This window comes from Procambarus clarkii, chromosome 59, assembly GCF_040958095.1.
Source record: "Procambarus clarkii isolate CNS0578487 chromosome 59, FALCON_Pclarkii_2.0, whole genome shotgun sequence".
Taxonomy (NCBI): Eukaryota; Metazoa; Arthropoda; class Malacostraca; order Decapoda; family Cambaridae; genus Procambarus; species Procambarus clarkii.
Window position 1 is genome coordinate 4,445,180 of NC_091208.1, and position 20,986 is coordinate 4,466,165.

At 45.8% G+C, this 20,986-nt stretch overlaps 1 pseudogene; it reads left to right on the forward strand.

The window, feature by feature from the left end:
• Positions 1 to 859: 859 nt before the first annotated feature.
• LOC138353655 (glutathione S-transferase kappa 1-like) overlaps positions 860 to 20,986 on the forward strand; it is a 67,524-nt pseudogene continuing 47,397 nt past the window's right edge.

Here is a 20,986-nt window from a genome sequence, read left to right on the forward strand (position 1 = left end):
TAACTCTTCTATTAACCTGTAATATAAAATAATATTGGCAATTATTTTTTTTTATTAAAAAGAATTCCAACCTCCAATGTTAAATAATATAATTTAAACGCTATTTAAGTTGCAGTGCAAGCAGTCTGTTTACTGGTTGCTATTTGACTTAAGTTAGTTGTAAATGTTAATGTAAAAATATCCACTGAGGGCTGATTAAGACTTTTTATGACCGTGTAATCTATTTTTTGCGGCACTTTCATAGGTTGAGTATTGGGTGCATAATAAATTGGCCTCCATCGGCGGCAAAAACCAGAGTTTTTTGCCGATCTTCCAGCAGATCAAGTGTTAAAAACTGATCAAGTGTTTATTCAAAACACTTGCAAAAACCGATCATTTACAAAGTGTACACGCAATGGGTTTAGGACCTGAACCCAAAGGTTCATTAAGCTAAGCCATTTACATTTGCTAGGATCTATAGTTACAAACAGTCATGCAACGGATTAATATATATTTGTGTTACATGTACAAAACCTAGTTTCTAGGTTTTGTGTCTTGGGAGACGAGAACAGCAGCGAACATAAACCAGCGCATATGTATATACGAAAGGGTTCGTGTGTACAAACTTGTCAGTGAACGAACTTATTTTTTGTGTACTGAATCGACGGTGTCCGAAACTGTCGTAGACGAAGTGACCAGTCCCCCAACGATCAGCTAACGCCTTAAACACAACATCCCGCCCTGCAGTGTGGCTAGTCTCCCTCTAACACACGTCTCTGTTTAGTGGCCGCTCCTCTATTTACACCACAACGCAACAAACACCTTTGAAACCTTGTCATTCTCAACATAAACGCGTCTCCAAACATTTGTTACTCGTGCAGTCATCGGGAGGATAAATAAACCCTTCATGCAAACTGCACGTACCATCAAGAAGGAAGCGCTAAGACAGTCTGTTTGTATTTGCCTGCATATATAACAGCCATTGGCAAGAGAAAACCTTCAGAGAAACTGCGCGTTCATAAAGAAGATAGCTCACTATATTACTGAATTTGGCGCCTGCTTGATACACTATCTTGGCAGCCTGCACTACGTGACTATCTGTAAGCCCCAGTATGCTGGCAGCCTTGAACCTCACCAGGATGCTCTCCACCCGCTCCTCGGCCGTGACCAGCAAGAAAATAGATTTTTTTTATGATGTAATATCACCATACGCTTGGTTTGCATTCGAGGTAAGGTTACATATATTTGTGTATTTGTTATATTAGTTGGGATGTGATGGGTATTGTAGTACAATTTGCTCCTTGACTCACAGTGGAAGATCCCGGGATCCTGGGTTCGATTCCCGGGCAAACTAGGAATGGTTGGGCAAGTCAACCACCGTGCTGCGTGGACTAGAAATATGACATTCCCGTGGTGCACGTGAAAATAAAATATTTCCATTTTTTTTCCTTGCTTATATTAATAAAGTGCAGTCTCTGACCACAGGAAATGAAAAAAAAATATTGTATGTGACATACTTTAGCCGTGATGGAGCTGAGAAGTTGAGCAAATTATGGGCGCCTAGTGATGAAGCTCACGGGGTCACTCGACCCTGCCACCCCAGATACCGGGATTATAAATTGTCACAATTATTTTGAGGTTTCTCTTTCATGTCTTCTCTGGTTTTGTGCTGTAATATTATTCAAAAGTGTGGAATTTATATAGTTCAATGTGTGGACCTTATTTTTCTTTCTTTCTGATGCGTAACTATGTATTTCTGTGGATATTGTGTGGTGCTGGTAACTTATGTGTCACTGTATTTCTGTATATGTTATGTAAAGCTGGTTGTAGTTATGTACTTCCGACTCTCTGTGTGTGATTTGCGAGGCAGGGTGTATTGTTGTACACCCTGCATGTGTTGTGTATGGGTATATGGCTTGTGGAGCTGGTTGATTTTTTGTTTTTGTGTACTTACAGTTTTCTGGATATGTTTATGGGTGTGCTTCCTGGGTTTAGTTCATGGTTTCCCTTGTTCGTGTTTCTGTACTTTTTTCTTTCATGCCCTTAATGTTTTGTTTGTGTGCAGTGCCCGATTTGGGGTTGTATATTCTTTGTGCTATTTATTGTGTGTGTTTCATTCTTTGTGTCCTTATTGTGTGTATCCTGCTTGTAGTTATGTATTGTTACTCTGTTATGTGTGTCCTGTTTTTTTATGTTTTGTTTCATTAGGTACTTGCCTGTTTTGTTCTTTGACTATTTTGTACTTATTTTTATAAATAAAAAATAAATGTGTGGAACATCGCTTTACTCAAAAATTTGGGGCTCAAATATGTTCTATGTATATTCTACGATCAATCAAACAGTGTTTTTGTTGTTATTACACTATATACACACATTGTAAATACCTTGATGTTTTGTTAATAGGAACGGCCTCGTATGGGCCAATTGGCCCTCTGCAGTTCTTATTCCTACTACTATCTCCTCTACTACACTTTGCTCCTCACCTCTCTCTAGTCTATTTATTGCCTGCATCTACTTCCTCATAACAATCGACTTGAGAATGGTCCAGGACGGACCGAAATGTCGTCGTCCCTTCACTTTCTAGTGTGTGGTCTGGTCAACTTACTTTAGCCACGTTATTGTGACTTCTCGCCTGCAATGTATATACCTATCTACATGTTTGTGCACCATACTGAACCACAAAGATCATGTGTTAAGAATTTATATACACAGAACAAGAATCCAAGGTCAGCCTAGCGACCACGAGCGGAGGGTGCTCTTGGTCACTATGCTCAAAATTATGGGGCTCATATATGTTCCATGTATATTCTACGATCAATCAAACAGAGTTCTTGCTGTCATTACACTATATACAATACATTTGGAAGGGTCGTGTCAGGGCTCCGGGTTCTTCCGGTCGGGGTGGGCTGTTGGTGCCAGTTTCTGAGCCAGCGCTTCCTTTGTATCCGGCGTCGTCTGGTCGGTGCAAGTAAGTAATTATCAAAAGAAGGCACCAAACCGAGAAGGCTATGTAGCACCAGTCTGGTCGGTGCAATGCTGTCTGCTCGTCGGCCGGCTTCTCGTAAAGGGCATCAGCCCTTTCACGGTTGCCCCGTTGAGAGGGCGATGGGGGGGGGGGGGGGGAAGGGAAGGGAACTATCAGGGAAAGCCCCAAGCCATTACGACAATATATATATATAGCACTGGGAAGGGGTCAGGATAAGGATTTAGGATGGGACGAGGACAAGGAATGGTGCCCGACCACTTGGACGGTCGGGGATAGAACGCCGACCTGCATGAAGCGAGACCGTCGCTCTACCGTCCAGTCCAAGTTGTTGGACTGGAGGGGTGGGGAGGCTAACACTGTTTGTTCACACCTGGTCCCCACGATTTGTGGGCATTTCGGGTCGTGTCCTCTGGCCTGTGGTGGCGTTGGGCGGCATCTCCTGGATGCCTTGCCCCTCCTTTCGGATGACCATTCTGTCCCAGGTCCGGCTTCATGTGGAGCTGGGTGCTTGGATGGTATCTCTGGACCTCCGAGATGCGAATTGGCACATCACAGTTCATCCAGGGTTCAGGGACTGGCTAAGTTTCGTTGTGGGGCGGCAGGCTTACTGCTTTCATAGCCCTACTTTTGGCTTGAATCTGGCACCTCGCGTATTCATGTGTCTTACCCAGATCATGGTAAACTGTCTGCTTCTGCTAGGGATACGAGTTCTGGCCTACCGCGACGACTGGTTGGTGTGAGCTCCCAGCTGGCCTGCTTGTCTGCTCACCAGGTGTGTAGTTCTTTCTCAGCTCGCCAGGATCGGGTTCCTCGTGAACTGGAGGAAGTCCCATCAGTTTCCATCCCAGGTTCGGACCTCGTTGGATCTCGTGTGGGACTCTCGGCCCGTTTCCTTGTCTCTTTCTCCGGAGGCGTTGCTGAGGCTGCGGTTTCACCTTCAGCTGTATCAGGGAGAGGGGAGGCAGGGTTGTTCTGGGTCACTGGGCGGTTGCTCGAGCAGTTATGCGTGAGTCTGAACTTCACAGTGCTGGTTTACTCGTCGGGTCAGGTCTGGCTTCGGCGTCTGTTCTGGTTCCTTCGGGGCCGTCCCTTCCACCTCTCTCGTGATCGCTGCATGGGTTCAGCATCCAGGGGCTTGCGTTAGTTGCTACATCGCTTGCTTCCTCTTCGTTTTTTTCTGGGTTCAGTGTCTTGGCGCCTACCAGAGCCCTCGCTTGATGTGTTCACCAATGCCCCATCTCTCAGTTGATGCTTTGTGAACAGTATTCACTAAGCTGGCCAGGGACAGTGGACTCCTTACCTCCGTTTTTATTATCCTGTCTGACAGGATATTGACAGCTCCAATATCCTGGCAGACAGGATATTGGAGCTGTCTCTTCGTAGGTTGTCTTCTATTTCTGATCGGGTTGTTTTGTCCTTTCTTTCTTGGCTGTTTCAGGACCGTCATTTGATGCCTAATGCCGTCGCCTCTTTTCTTGCAGCGCTGGCGGAGCTGCTCCAGCTTGCATTCGGGGTAGATGTGTCACTTCCACCCCATTCTGTAAGCTTTCTTGTGCTTTGTTTCACCTCCGGCCTGCTTATGTGCTGCCTGAGCCGTCCTGGTCCTTAGACTGGGTGCTCTCTTTTTCCTCTTTTCCTCAGTTTGTGGTGGTCCCTTCGGTTCAAGACTATTTTTCTAAGGGGTTTCTGCTCTTTCGCTCCTGGTGGTCGGTTTGTTCGGTTGCAGCCGTCTCCTCCTTTTCTGGCGAAGAACGAGATAGCAGCTTTCCGGAGGGGCCCTTGGGTCATTGATGCTTGGTTGGTCAGACCGGGGGTGCATTATGTGTTGTATCCTGCTGCGGCTCTTCGCCATTATCTGCGCTCCTCAGCTTCTGTGGCTAGGGTTGGCCACAGAACCCTGGAGGCTCCCTGGCACCCTTCCTCCCTCCGGTCGGCTGTTTTGTTTTATTTTGATGCTCAGCCTCCAAACTGGAGGTGTGAGTAGCCGGCGTGTGGGATTCTGAGGCTCCCTCTCTCCCCCCTTCCCCTGTCAGGAAGGAGAGGGCGGCGCGGACAAACAGGAGGCGGCAGTGTATGACGTTTGTTTGTTTGCTTGTTACTTTAGATTTGGAGGAGTTCTGCCTCTGTTCGGTCTTCGGTTGCAATTGTCTTACCATGTGGGGTCTGTTTTGTTATGCCGACCTTTCAGTGTACCTAACCCTGGTAAAAAAAAAATATTTTTTATTTATAAAACATAAACATGACAAGGAAAACATTGACAACATTAAGGCACCGAAGCACCAAAAGAAAAACCTTACACCAGCACACACCACCCAACAACATGACACCAATTGACATGCAAGCAACACAGAACAAATACAGTACAGATGACACACCAAAAGCTGAACATACGTGAACAATAAAATACAGTGGACAATTTACATAATGCAAACCGTAAATGAGAACCCATGAAACAAGCAAAATACATTAAAAAAACACTATAATAAACTGCACAACCCAGACGAGGCGCGCCAAGTTACATACATTAAAAACCACACAATGGCGAAAAAAAACATTCATAAGCAAAGGTACAAAGTAAAAAATTTAAATGCACACACAACCCACGGAGCACCCGGCACACACACACAGTACAGAAACACGTGATCGTTCGACCGGAGCGCACAGGTACCGTGAAACAAACGGCAACCACAACCCAGACATACATGAAAAAACACCGGAATACGCAGGACCCGGCAAAAAAAAAAAAAAAAAAACACACAGAACACCATTAGAAACACAACACAGAAGATAACCGGCTAACACACACGGAAAACACATAACAGTATGAACAAAACACAAAACAATGTACACAAAGGTCTAAACTAGGCAAACAAAACAATAACTTATAATCATTCCGGGAGCATAAAATGCAAGCACAAAACTAAGCATATTTATCGGGAAACTCCCTCTTCGGAAACCGCAAGCAGTATGCCTCCCAAACGAGCTTGACATCATCAGACACCGGTCTACCAGGCGACGCACAAGGCTGAGGCATCAGCTCCGGCACACCATAAACAAAACCTATCACCCTCGGCACCCAAATAGTATAGGGGCACCATGGTGCCGGATACACCCGGCTATCCACAGCAAGTTCCAAAGTCTGAGACGCATCGAGCGAGACTCCATTGGCCGATACCACAGGGAGGGCTGCAGCACGAGGGGTACGAGCACCAGGGGACGGACAAGGGTAGCCACAGAGGTCCGTACTGACAGTCACACGGTTCTTCACTCCAGGGGGAACCACAGGGAATGCACATTTGCCAGGGCCCCTACCACCGGGCACAGGATCAGAGGCCTCCCGGCGCACAGTTTTCGTGAGGACCACCACGAGGTCACCCTCACCAGGGGCACCCTCCCAAGAAGGGGAGGCACCAGCAGCAGGCGCCGTAGGCGTCACAGGAGGCCGCACAGGCCCCACCATCACATCATCCTCCACAACTTCACACTCTGCAGCCCACCCACGAGGGGGCGACACACTCCTAGCCCTCCGGGAACGCTTGGACAGAGGCCTCTGATCATCCGAACTGTCGGCCCCAGCAGGAGGCATCCCAGTAGAGCCCACGGCCGGCCGCAAGTCACCAGGCAACACACGATCCGGAAAAACCTCAGCCTCATCCACAGGGGGTACAGGCCCACACCCTTCAGGCGACTCATGAGCTGGAGACGGGGCCGGCGGAGGCGAAGGAGCCGGCGGGGCCGGCGGAGGCGAAGAAGCCGGCGGAGGAAGCCGACGGCGGGGGCGGGTCCGCACCCCCCACCACCCCGACACCCACACCACCAACCGCACTAACTAGAGCGGCACCCATCACCGCGGCCGTCCTCTCACAAGGGGTATCAACCACAATTGAGACATCCTCACGCTCGGGCAAGGGAGGAAATTCCGCTTCATGAAACACATTTACCCGATCATACATCCGAGTGTCGCAGGCAGCAGCCAAATGTCCAACGTGGCCACATTTAAAATACGTCCGAGTCTGCCCACGTTAGGAGAAGCAGACCGTAAAGCCAGCAAGCGCGAGAGAAGAAGGCACATTCCCATGAAGAGCCATCGTAGCTTTTCTGTAACCATTACCGAGTCCCTTGACGTCCCCGGTTGTGTATTTACAGACACGAATAGAGTCCACATGCCCATACCTGGCAAGAGCCCGACGGAGAAGATCCTCAGACATTTCAAACGGCGCATTCTTAGTAGACACGTATGTGTACTCCACACTTAAATTTGTCAGTCACAGAGCCAAGACCGTTGCTCAGCCCCACCACCTTGTCCTCATACTGGTCGAGAAACCTCCGGAACAAGCCATTCTCGGCGAACTTCACAACTACTCTGTCGTCACGAATAACCTGTAGACCGACGAGATCTTCCACTTTCACACCCATAACTGCAAACAGAGTGTTGCTGACGACACCAACATCCACCCGACAGGTAAAAGTCAGCCTAGCCGAGTCCTTCCTCCTTAGTGGCGGCACGTAAGTCCCCATACTTGACTGAAAAACAGTCACCCCACAGTGGCAAACAACCACCCGTCAGGGCAACCAACAATCACCCAATGCCTAACCCTGGTAAATGGCAGACATGGAATGCCCCTCAAATACTCGGAGGTTTCCATAGGTCATTGCTCCCTTTGCCTCTCTGAGGGGGGTCAGGTTGACTGATGCCCCAGACTAATATATGCCCCTGGAGTTATCAGTTCGATAACTCCAGAGAGCCTCTGAGGCTCACCCAGAAAATGGCGTTTCATTACATTTCAATGCTGGTTTTTTGAGGCCGTATAAAAACTACACCAAATACGAATAGAAATTCGGATAACTGAAAGATTTTGCCGGATAATGCAGTCAGGCATTGGGTCATACTATAGCAACTCACACTAAACATAGAAAAAACTTGTTAAATTTTATTTGGTAGTAAATCATCAAATCAGTTAAACTTCAGATAGACAATGTTAACATTATCAATAAAAATGAGGGAAAGTTCCTTGGCCTATACATAAACAAAGAAGCTGAACTCCAGCACCCACATATAACACATAGCCAAAAAGCCTTTGACATGATGCTTGCTCTGTCAACGCCTCTTTTTTGCCAGACTTCCCCGCCCTATTGCGGCCAAAGTATGCCACTTAAGATTTTTTTATTACTTTTCCCGTGATCATGGAACACAAATGAACGCTTATGAGACAATCTTTTTTTATTTCTTGCACCTGGGCATGTTGCAGGCTATAATTGCAAGAGCAGCACTGGGGTTAAGACAATCTCAATAATTTAGGTGCTTTATTGTGTCTGTGTCGTACTCTTGCACTGTATTGCCTCTGTTTTAGCAATCTCCTGCTCTGAAGGAGCAAGTGAGTATTGAGCAGCACTCAAGGCAGGACAACACCAGTGATTTTAATAGTATTAGCATTATGATGGGATCCATGGATTTGAAGGTTCTTGTAATACCTCTTTGTCTTGTTTTTTTCCTAGCTGATGCTATATTTGCTTGGTTATGCTTCCTAAACATTAGGTCGTCAGACATCATTTCTCCCAGATCCTAGGCATGTTGCCTTCCTACTATGGGCAGATTTAATTGTCGTGTAACTTGTATTTTGTTTAAAGCCTTAATATTTAGCGTATTTAAGTTTTAATTTAATAATTAGCTAGTGTGATTAATTGATAAGAGCTAATTTCTTTCAGGTTCTAATGAGGTACAAGAAACACTGGAATGTGGAAATTCAGTTAAAACCCGTGCTTCTGGCTGGCATTGGTAAAGCAGCAGGCAACACGGCACCAATGTTAGTACCCAATAAAGGTCGATACATAGCTAAGGATTTGCTGCGATGTGGCACTTACTTCAATATTCCTGTGAAGTTGGTTCGGGTATGTGTTGCTTTCCTACTTAATTGTATGTACTGTAGTAATTATTATAAGATGTAAATTATAATTTCACATTGTTGTAATTTTTATTTGCACACTAAGAGTTGAGTGTTAATGCCAGTAATAACTGTTTTCTGGAAGGAGTCCCCCTCCCCCCCAAGTTATCATGCTGAGATTACTCCTTGTAATTGGTTTACATCAGGCATGAGAGTTCTGTTTGGGCCACCAGGCACCAGAGCTAAAACCTGACCCCCCCTCCCCCCTCTCCTGCCCCTACATTGGAAGCTCCATAATTCCATCTGTAATGAGACCAGCAACACCAACCTGGGCACAGACAGGCAGAGAGGCCAGACACTGAGCATAAAACCTGCACCTTTTCCTGACATGGAAAAACATGGGAAATGATGGCATAAGCCACTGATAGAACAAAACCAGAAACAGACCTGCAGGACATTCTTCTAACCAATAAAAAACATCAGACCACCATCAACCACTGGGCCTTATCGCGGAGCTAAGGCCCATGCACTGCTGCCGGGGGGGGGGGGGGGGAGGGGGGAGAGGCCCCTCTAGAGGAGTAGACTAAAAAGCAGACTCTCACACCCTCTCAAGGAAAAGACCCCAGACCAAAGGCAGGCTACAGTGCCAGCAGCAACCAGAAATGGTAATGCTGGCCACATGCATCGAAAGCAAACCAAGAATCATGGCTTACACGATATGGTGATTGAAAAAAAAACAATCAGGTGAAACTGAATGGGAACAAATACAAGTTCAGGTCCCTACAGAGGGCAGTCCAAAATTAAAACCAGCATTTAGATTAATTAGAGTCACAATAACGTGGCGGAAATATGTTGACGAAACCACACACTTGAAAGTGAAGGGACGACGACGTTTCGGTCAAATTGCCCTTAGCAACACAATGGTTAATGACAATGTGATGTCTCACTTCAGACAAGTGTTACAATGTAGGGAAAAACAAGTGTCACTAGACAGGTTTTTAGTAAAAAAAAATAAAAGTGAGCCACAAGCAGGTCCTAGTGGTATGCAGGCAAAACGTAGGAGAGAGAGTACCCCAGAAAGATCATCACTGCCTGATGTTATTATGGAAGGGGACTCCCGTTCCAAAGACTAACACCTCTCCTCCTCACTGTCTTCCATATGCCAACAAGAGTCCTCATTCACGGTAAGATATACATACTGTATTGTAGTGTTATTCGGTATAAAATGTATTTTTAAGTTAATATTTTAGGAGTGTGGAACGGATTAATTCCATTTACATTATTTCTTATGGAAAAATTCATTTTGACTTACGAATTTTCAACTTACGACCCGTCTCTGGGAACGGATTAAATTCGTAAGTCGAGACCCCACTGTATAAATAAAAATGTAAATGTTAGTTTGTTCAAGATTACTAATCTCCGAAAGTTCTTCACTGATTGCTTTGAAATTTTGACACAACGTTCCATTCGCATTTGAGCAAGGTTTTTATATACCTACTATATAGATGTCATGTCTGTGACAGGTAAAAACATGCTTTTTCTGGGGGGAGCCCCTACGGCTCCCCAGAGCTATTCAGGCTGATATGGATATCCCTAACTTTGGCATCAGTTAATGTGGGTGGAGTTCTAGGCCTACCGGGGACCACGAGCCAGAACCTGGCCCCCCTCAGAGAGGCACAGGGAGCAATGGCCCATAGAATGCACATGTGATTTTGGTGCATTCTATATCTGCTATCGACTGGGACAGGCACCCAGAAAGGTAAGCGTACAAAACAAAAACCCCTATTCTGGTTAAAAGCAACGAAAATAGACAAACGAGTGGACAGAACTTCCCAATTGAAAACGAGCGAACAAGCATGACGTCACACGAGCCACACCGCATTTCTGCGCAGCTCCCCCTTCTCCGGAAGGGGAAGCCCCAGGCCCCTGCGCTGGCGACCCAACCTGCAGTTCCTCGGCTGATGAGATACGGCTTGGTCGTTGTGGCTCCAGATTCTTAGTGTGCTGTGCCTGGGTTCAGTACGTCTCTTAGGTGGTGTGGGAGCTGGGAGAAATATTCAGGTACTCGGGCTGCATGTGCTTAGGGGGTCACTTTCCTTAAGTGCCCTGTAAGTACCGCAATAGGGGCTTGGGGTTACCTTCCACAAGTCACCTTGGGTCTACCTCTGTTGGTCTTTTGCTGCTTGGCGATTGACCGCCTCGAGTGTTTTTGGGGTTTCCTCCCTGGTTTGCCTTGGGGTAAGTGGTAGGTTTTGCACTGGTAGGGACGCAGGGTACTGCGTAGCTAGTTTTCACCTATAACAGCGGCCAGCTCTGTTCCCTCTGGGTACAGTGTCCTCTTACGAGATTTTTCTTTTATTTTTATTTTTGCCTGGTGGGGGAAGGGTCCTGCCTTGGTCCTCCTTACCCCTTATACTAGGGTTGTTTGTAGACCCCACCACACACTAGAAAGTGAAGGGACTACGACGTTTCGGTCCGTCCTGGACCATACACAATCGACTTGAGAATGGTCCAGGACGGACCGAAACGTCGTCGTCCCTTCACTTTTTAGTGTGTGGTCTGGTCAACATACTTCATCGACGTTATTGTGACTCATAGTCTGCACAGGGTTGTCTGTGTTTGGTGGTACCCCCATGCTTTGCCCTCGTAAGTGGACACATCCTAGGGGTTCAGTATTAGCAGTGTTGATTGGTAGCTTGGGAGCCGGTTAGCAGTACCCTGCCTTGGTAAACCTTTAGCAGACCCAATCTATCAATGCTCTCTTCCCTTGTCTCAGGGCGACGCACATTCTTTTTGGCTCCGCCATGCAGCCTGTTGGGTCGATGACACATTCGACCCGGAGTCCTGTGAGCTTTATTGCTTGTTTGTGACTCAGTTCACCCAATCTGATGATATTGCTGTATTTGTGTACAGGCGGCTCACTGCAAGATAGGTTTAGGTTGTTGCTGCACGCTCGTTTGGTTGCTTCCCCGGATGCCCGAGGCTGCCCCGTTTTGTTTATAGGGACCAGGATTTGGGGATGTTGGTCGCTTCGGCCTTGGTTTCGTTTGCGTCTCCTCGTTCTTCCCCTGCTGTCATTCATTCAGTTCACCCCCCCCCCCCCCCACCTGCTTTTGGCTCCTAAGCTTCTGAGGGCTTTGGGGTCGGGGCAGGGCTTAGAGGTTTCCGAGGCTCGGGCAGTTTCAGGGGGTTACTCCTTCTGAGGTGGCTACGGAGGCATTCGAGTCCGTTCCTCAAACCATAGCTCCGGGGTCTGACCAGTGAGCCCATTCTCTTCCTGCTATTTCGGCTGCTCTGGCTTTTTTCTTGTGTGGCCAGGGCTTGGGAGGAGCACTCATCCCCGAGGCATGACGTGGAGGTTCCTGGGGTTTACTTTCGGCTTTTTGGCTTAGGGCCTTGGGCCCCCATTGGACCCCGCCTGGGTTTTCCAAACCTCTGGGAGGGGTTTTTGGTTACAAGGAGTGGGGTTTTCCTTTCTCCCCTCTGAGTACGAGTTTGTTTGAGCATCGGCCCCATCCCAGGGTTCGGTTCTGTGTCCCTTCGGTCAGTCGGTTCCATCCTTCCTGTGAGTGATTTTACCATTTTCTCACCCTTCTTTTCTAAGACATGTATTTTTCAATTTTTTCAACGTCATGTCATCATGTTCTCATCGTTTCGGGATCCTGCATAGCGATTGGTCCCGGATGTCACTGGGCCCATGTGAGCATCCGTGCTTTTGTTTGCTTCTCAAGGGTCTCAAGGTTCGGGTAGATCTTCGATTCTTCCAGGATTGTTGGAACGTCTGTCGTCTGCCGGTGAGGCTCACCTCCAGTCCTTTCTCGGACGCGTTGGTCCTCTTCCGTCCTACTTATCGTTTTTCAATATTATCTCATTCTTTTTCTCATTACATCTTATGTCTGTATTGTCTCAATATTACTAATATTCGTTTAGTACACCTTGTAAGCACCCTCCCCAAGGGTTTGGTGTTGCAGCGCGGTCCTCAGGAAAATGCGCCGAGGGTGTTTGTTTTGGTTTATGTGAGGGGTGGGGTGGCTCGGAGGCTCGCCGCCTCCGCCTTTTCTCTACACATCATCTTCTACGGTTCATGCCTCTCTGGACATGTTGCACTAACGTTGCTCCCGGAATATTACACAGTTCAGCGGTGTTGTGACACGATAGTGTCTACGCTTTACAGGTGAGAGTATACGGTCTGGTGACACTGTCAGCCAAGCGCTGGTTCTCGGTTTTTGGGTGAGTGTTGGGTGTTGTTTGTAGTGTGTTGATTGGTCACTTTGCGTGCATCTTCACATGGCTTTTCTATGTGCTTATATCACTGCTCCTCAGACCAAGGCTAAGGCCTGATTGTGGGAAAGGGTTCCATGGAACATTTATTTATTTATTTATTTATTTATGCATATACAAGAATGTACATAAGGAATGTGAGGATACAATTATGGTAATTACAGTCTTGTAAAGCCACTAGCACGCGCAGCGTTTCGGGCAGGTCCTTAATCTAAGAAAATTTTAAGGAGGTAAATACTTGCAAAATTTATAGACAAAAAAATGATAACAGATTACATGGAATGAAAAAAAAAAAAAAAAAAAAAGACGAGAGAAAATTATAGGTACAGTATATTAAAGCACATAGGTAGCTATGATTGATTGCAATGACAGCTTAAAATGGTAGTTGACAACAAATTGGTAGGCACAATACAGCAGAAACAATATAAGATTGATTGCAATGACAGCTTGAATGGTAGTTGACAAAAATTGGTAGTCACAATACAGCATATGGCTAGCACATAAAAGAAGACAGCAATGAACACAATGATAAGGTTGTTTGATATTACATAAAAATTTGGAGATTGGGTACCACTAGGTACAGAGCAAATTTAAAGCTCAGTGTAGGAAACTAAATAGATGAAGTTAGGTACTTTTTGGTTTTGCTTTTAAATAAGGCAAAAGTTTTACAGTTTTTCAATTCACTAGGGAGTGAGTTCCATAGACTAGGTCCCTTAATTTGCATAGAGTGTTTACACAGATTAAGTTTGACCCTGGGGATATCAAAGAGATATTTATTTCTGGTGTGGTGATAATGGGTCCTATTACATCTGTCCAGGGAGAGTTTCAGAGCATGGTTTGCATTTAAGAACAGGGTTTTGTAAATGTAGTTGACACAAGAGAATGTGTGGAGGGAGTTAATATTTAGCAAGTTTAGAGATTTAAACAAGGGAGCTGAGTGTTGTCTGAAAGCAGAGTTAGTTATTATTCTGATAGCAGATTTTTGCTGTGTGATGATGGGCTTAAGGTGGTTTGCAGTGGTAGACCCCCATGCACAGATACCATAATTAAGATAGGGGTAGATTAGTGCATAATATAGTGAGAGGAGAGCAGAGTTAGGAACATAATATCTGATTTTGGAGAGTATACCAACTGTCTTAGAGACTTTCTTAGTTATGTGTTGAATGTGGGTGCTGAAGTTGAGTCTCTTGTCTAGGAATAGGCCAAGAAACTTGCCATCATTTGTATTACTGATGTTAATGTTGTCTATCTGTAGCTGAATTGCATTTGATGATTTGCTTCCAAATAAGATGTAGTAAGTCTTTTCGATGTTTAATGTTAGTTTGTTCGTTGACATCCATAAGTGGACTTTTTTTAATTCATTATTTACAACATTATTTAGTGTATGTGGGTTGAGGTTTGAGTAGATAAGGGTAGTATCGTCAGCAAACAATATAGGTTTGAGAATATTAGAGACATTAGGCAGATCGTTTATATATATAAGAAATAGAAGAGGTCCTAAGATGCTGCCCTGTGGCACTCCAACGGTAATTGGTAGAGTGGAAGAAGTTGTATCATTGATGGTTACATATTGGTGTCTGTCACTAAGATAGGATCGGATGTAGTCAAGGGCTAGGCCTCGGATTCCATAATGCTGGAGTTTAAATAAGAGGTAGTTGTGATTAACAGTATCAAAGGCTTTTCTTAGGTCAATGAAGAGTCCAATCGGAAACTCATTTTTGTCAAGGGCTGAGTAGATAATGTCAAGGAGACTAATGATTGCATCATTGGTACTCTTTTGGGACCGGAAGCCAAACTGGCAGGGGCTGAGTATGTCGAATTTTACGAGGTAGGAATAGAGCTGTTTGTAAATAATTTTTTCAAATATTTTTGATAGAATGGGTAGATTTGATATTGGTCTATAATTGTTTATGTCCGCCGGATTGCCTCCTTTATGGACTGGCGTTACTCTTGCTTTTTTGAGGATATCAGGGAAGGTGTGACACTCTATAGATTTGTTGAACAGTAGTGCTATGGGTGGGGCAAGGGCATGGGAGGCTCTCTTGTACACAATGGACGGAATTTCACTGGTGTTCCCTGCCTTGGTTTTTAGAGAGTGTATGATGGACACAACATCTGCCGGGCTAATTGGTGAAAGGAGAAGAGAGTTTGGATAGCTGCCTGAGAGATATGTGTTAATATGTGTCTGAGTCTGTGGGATTTTACTGGCAAGATTAGCACCAACCGATGAAAAGAAACTATTAAATTCATTTGCCATTTCTAAATCAGTTGACGGTATATCCCCATCCTTGTAGAGTTTTATTTGGTTATGTGAGTGTTGTTTAGTTCCTAGGATACTAGAGATAGTTTTCCAAGTGTTTTTCATGTTGCCTTTTGCTTCATTGAATCTATTCACATAATATGCAAGTTTTGCCTTTCTTATGATACTGGTAAGCATTGATGAGTACCTTTTAGCTACTTCCTTTGAAACTAGGCCAATCCTAACTTTCTTTTCATATTCATGTTTCTTGTTGATTGAGTTGAGAATGCCATTTGTGAGCCATGGATTGTTTAATCTTTTGTCAGTTACTTGCTTTGTAAGAAGGGGACAATGAAGGTTGTAGAGGCTTAGAGTTTTGGAGAGGAAGAGGTTAGCTAATGAATTTATATCATGGGTATTATTGAATTCAGAATCCCAGTTAATATTGTGAAGTGCCTCTGTAAGATTGTCTAAAGCTGATTCACTGTGTAGCCTAAATGAAAATTTCTTGCTTTTTGGTGGTGTTATGTCCATGTTCGCTATGAGAAAGGTAGGATAGTGGTCAGTTGTTCTGTCGTAGATTATACCAGATACAAGGGGAGCTGTTATGTTTGTCCATATGTGGTCCAAGGTAGTGGCTGATGTTTGAGTGACTCGGGTAGGTTTGGTGATAGTGGGGATTAGCATACAGGAGTTCATGCTGTTAAGGAAATAGTCAACTTGAGAGCAGTTTTGTTGACCCAGGTCAATATTAAAGTCTCCTCCCAGAATGATGTGGTTTTTGTTGAGATTGTTGTTTATAATAAGATTCCTTAGGTTGTCTGAGAAAGAAGCTATGTTAGTATTAGGAAATCTATAGATGGCTCCAATAGTCAAAGAGGATTTAAGGGATTTAATTGTAAACTGAGCAAAAGTATATTCACAGTAGTCATCTCTGTCACTAATAACACTGTTGCAGATAAATGTATCTCGGTAATATATAGCTGTGCCACCACCTTTTTTATTAGGCCTACAGTTATGAATGGCTTTATAACCAGCTAAGTTGTAGAGTTGGGTATAGTCTTTATTTAGCCAAGTTTCTGTTAAAATAATGAACGATAGGTTAGTACCTATTGCTGTGAGTGATGCATTTAAATCGTCAAAATGTTTACCAAGTGATCTAACATTTTGGTTATAAACTGATAGACAGGTGCTATTTTGAAGTTTGTTTTTAGCCTGGTGTGCTGTGAAATACTTGCAATAATGATGATCAATGTGCTGGTTGGTATAGATATGAGACAGAAGATTTTGATCAGGATCAATATCAGTGTGCATAGAGATGCAGAGGGATCACGATACAAGATACACGATAAAGCAAAACACAAGAATAAGAGCAGATACAATAAAATAGTAACAATTTAGAAGTAAAATAAAGATCCAATAGATAGCCAGGGAGGACACAGAAGTTACATAAAATAAAACACAAAAAATCAGTAGAGACTGACAATATAAATGTAAAATAAAAAATAATAAGAAAAATAATAATCATAAAAAAATGATCTTGAAGATAATTAGCTTAGTAATGGTTAATTAACAGGGTAATAAAAAGCCCTAGGTTTAGTGACAAGGGGATTAACTAAGAACAAATAATTAAGAGTATAAAACAGGCAAAGATGACAAACAAAAAATAAAGTAAAAATTAAAATAAAAATAAAAATAAACACCTTTGGAAAGGAAAGGCAGAGCTTAAGTACACTTTGGTTGTATGTGAGACTACAAATTATGTTCTGGTTATTCAGCTGATACCCCACAGTCATCCAGGAAAGAAGTGAGGTGTGCTTCAGTGGTTATGACATAAGTTTTTCCAGAGTCAGTCTTCCTAGCTATTATTTTACCATCGCGCACAAAACAATGTTTAATAGCAGTGGATCTATTGCGAATTCCACGTAGTTTATATAAGAGATTTTGTCTGAATCTGGTAAGACATTCGTTCACATAAACCTTGGATTTCCTAGCGACTGCAGCAGTGATAAGGTCTGACTTGCGGGAGCAGCTATCCAACTTCACGCGTATCCTTCTGTTGTTTGCACCAGATGATTTGGTACCCACTCTATAAGCTGACTTAATGTCTCTTGCTTCGATTGAATAATTCAACTTAGTACGCAATTCCTGGATCACGATGGCAGTACAGTCTTCTCTGTCAGTTTCATGGGGAAAATCCTGTGATGAGATGATGACAGAATCAAGGAGCTTAAGTTGGTCTGATTCGTCTTGGGTTGCAGTTTGTTGCTGTTGTAGGGAGTTAAAGTGGTTCTCTAACTTTTGTAACATCTCTTCTTGCTTCTTAGAGGTTTCTGCTGGTTTAAAGTTAGTAACCGAGATCCGAAGAGAGCTTAATTCATGTTCGAGGTGGCCGACTCTGGCAGACAGATCTTGGTTAGCCTTGTGCATTGCCAAAGCATCACTCTGAAGCTTCATTATCAGGTCCGACTGCTCTCGGATTATAGACTTTTGGTCATCATGTATTTGAGTCAATAATCTGAGCCATGGATTATCAGCGGGACGCTTAAAGTCAGTACATGGGGAGGCAGCTCGTTTAAGTTGCTCCATATGGTTACATAACTGTTGTAAGGCTCGAGTCAGTGACGACGCTTCAATCAGCTGGGAAGGTTTGTTATTGTTGACGCAGGGAGGGTCGGTACTCCCCCCGGTAGCCCCTAAGGGGGAGACAGCCGCATTATTCCTGTTGCTAGCTTGGCTGGTTGGGTTCATCCTGATAGGTGTGCTATCATTCTTTACGGCCTTGCCGAGCTTAGAATTGTTTAGCATGGTAGCAGCAGAGATGTATGCAGCAGATGGGGTAGACTTGTTGATATGGCAGCAGCAAACGTCAGGTTAGCTACCTCCAGGGAGCAACACTAATGAGGTCGAGATGAGGTAGTAGGTTAGGTTTTGTCGAATATTTCGGTCACATTTAGGTCACTGGGTACTTAGCTGCCTTCTGGGGTTGTTACATCATGTTAGGGATGTTGTGGGCTCAAGGAGCAGCTGATAAAGTTGGAGGGGGAGCAGGGTCGTCAGGAGCGGATGAGCGTTCGAGCGTTCGAGCATCAGATGGACACTCATTTCTTGACTCAGTCTTTGCTTTCTGGACACTCATTTCTTGCTGGGCACACGTTCGTTGCTTCAGTCAATGCTCTCTGGTCAGTCCTTCCTTGGCCGTCGTTCAGTGCCTAGCCACACGTTGATGTATACCTTGAAGTGGGTCTGTATATTTGCTTGATCATGTACATTCCATTTTCCTTGCATTTCCTACCTCTATACTATACATTGTTGTGTGCCTTCGTATGTGCTTATTGGCTAACTAGTGCTGGTGCTTGGTTGGACTGTGCATATGTTCAGTTCCATGCATTTGGACAGCTCCACTGTTTTGTTGTAGAACTGAGTTGTTTCATTTTCTTGTATGTCCCTACCAGCTGGGTGTTGCAATGTCTGCTGGTGGCTGTGGGTTCCAATCACCCAATCCTGCCCTACTGTTCCATTTATAGGTGGGAGCCCCGTCGGCTCCCCGGAGCTATCCAGGCTGATATGCTAATGTCAGACTTTGGCATCAGTCATGTGTATGGAGTTCCGCGGACCACGAGCCAGAACCTTGCCCCCCTCACAGAGGCACGGGGAGCAATGGCCTATAGAAGCCTCCCTTGTGGTTTGAAGCATTCTATGTCTGCCATGGACTGGGTTAGACACGCAGAAAGGTAGGCGTCCCAAAACAAACCCATATTCTGGTGAAAATTGCTACAAAAAGCCAAACAAGTGAATAGAACTCCCCAAACAGAAAGAAGCAAACGAGTATGACGTCACACGTCGCCGCGCGGCCGTCTGCGCCGCTCCGCATTCCCCCGGGAGGGGGAAGGAGGAGACTCAGACTCTCGTGCTGGCCATCTACACCCCAGTTCTTAGGCTGATGCTATAGGCAACGGTCGTGTGCTCTGGCTCCAGTGGTTGTTTCAGAACTGTGCCTTGTGTGTGGTGTCTGTCTTTTAGGTGGTGCACGAGCCGGGAGTTATTCATCAGTACTCGGGCTGCATGCGCCTTGGGCCCCCTTCCCTAGGTGCCCAGCAAGTACTTCCCTTGAGGGTTTGGCCACCTTCCACAAGTTCCTTCGGTTCTGCCTCTGCTAGGTCATTTACTGCTTGGTTTTTGGCAGCCCTTTGTGTGCTCGGATGTTTTGTCTCCCTTGTTCGCCTTAGGGTAGGGATCAGTTTGCACTGGTAAGGGGTGCAGGGTACTGCTCAGCTTGTTTTCACCAATCATAGCGGCCGGCTCTGTTCCACCTGGGTACGCTGTCCTCTTGTGGGGTTTTCTTTTTCTGTTTGTTTGCCTGCCTGCTGGGGTACTGCCTTGGTTTCTGTCCTGTGTACTAAGTACTCTTCTCTCTTCCGGTGGTACCCCCTGCTTGGTCCCCGTGAGTGTACACATCCCGGGGGGTTCACTTTTTAGAAAGTTGTTTGGTAGACTTGGGCGCCGGTTAGCAATACCCTACCTGGGCTTCCCTGAGCGTAAGTTCCGTCTCAGAACCCTGGGAATCCCCACGGGGACGCGTGGGTCCATTGACTGTGACCCCTGAGTCCCCCCCCCCCCCTCGCTTTGCGTGAGTTAGAGGGTTGCTCTGTCCCCTTGTCTCAGAGTGACTCTCACTGTTTTGGCCTTCGTCTGCTGCCTCTTGGGTCGGTGGCACCTTCAACCCGGAGTCCTGCGAGTTTTGTTGCTTGTTTGTGACTCAGTTACCCAGTCTTATGCTGACTATGCGGGTGCAGGCAGCACGGGCGTTGCACATTGGGTTCAGGTGGTTGACAGGCACTAGGTTCTTTGCTCCCCCAAAAGCCCTGAGGCTGCCCCGTTTTGGTTGTTGTGCCTGGGCTTGGGAGTGTTGATCGCTTCGGTTTTGCTTTCGTCCGCACCCTCTTGTCTTTCCCCCTGTTGTGGTCTAGTCTGGTCCCCTTCCCCTCCCCTGCATCCGGATCCTCACTGTCTGTGGGTTCGGGGTTGGGACAGGGATTCGATGGGCCCGAGACTCTTGTGGTCTCGGGGATTTCCCCATCTGCAGTAGCGACATAGGCATTCGGCTGCCCCGGCTTTTTCTTGTGAGGCTGGGGCGTTGGGGGGATGGCTCGTCCTCGGGGCCTGCCGTGGAGGTTCCCGAGGCTGGGGAGGAGGCTGACTTGGGGGGCCTCGGGCCCTGTTGGACCCCACCGTGTATTTTCTACCCTCTGAGCGGGGCTTGCGGTTAGGGGGAGTGGGGTTTTTTCCTTTCCCCTCTCTGCGTTCGAGTTCTTGGGCGTCGGCTCCTCCCCGGGATTGGTTCCTTGTCCCTTCGGATCCGTCGGTCCCGTCCTATCGGTGGGTACTCTTCTCCGTTTTCTCTCCCTTCTTCTCTGGGATAGGACTTCTCTGTCATGTCGGTGTCGTGTTCCCCCTCGTATCAGGGTTCTGCATGACTTTTGGTCTCAGGTGTGACTGTGCCTTAATGAGTCTTCATGATTTTGTGCTTGCTTCGATAGGATCTCGAAGGTTCTGGAGGGTCTTCGATTCTTTCCATATTATTGGAACGTCTGTTGTCTTCGGGTAAGGCTTACCTCC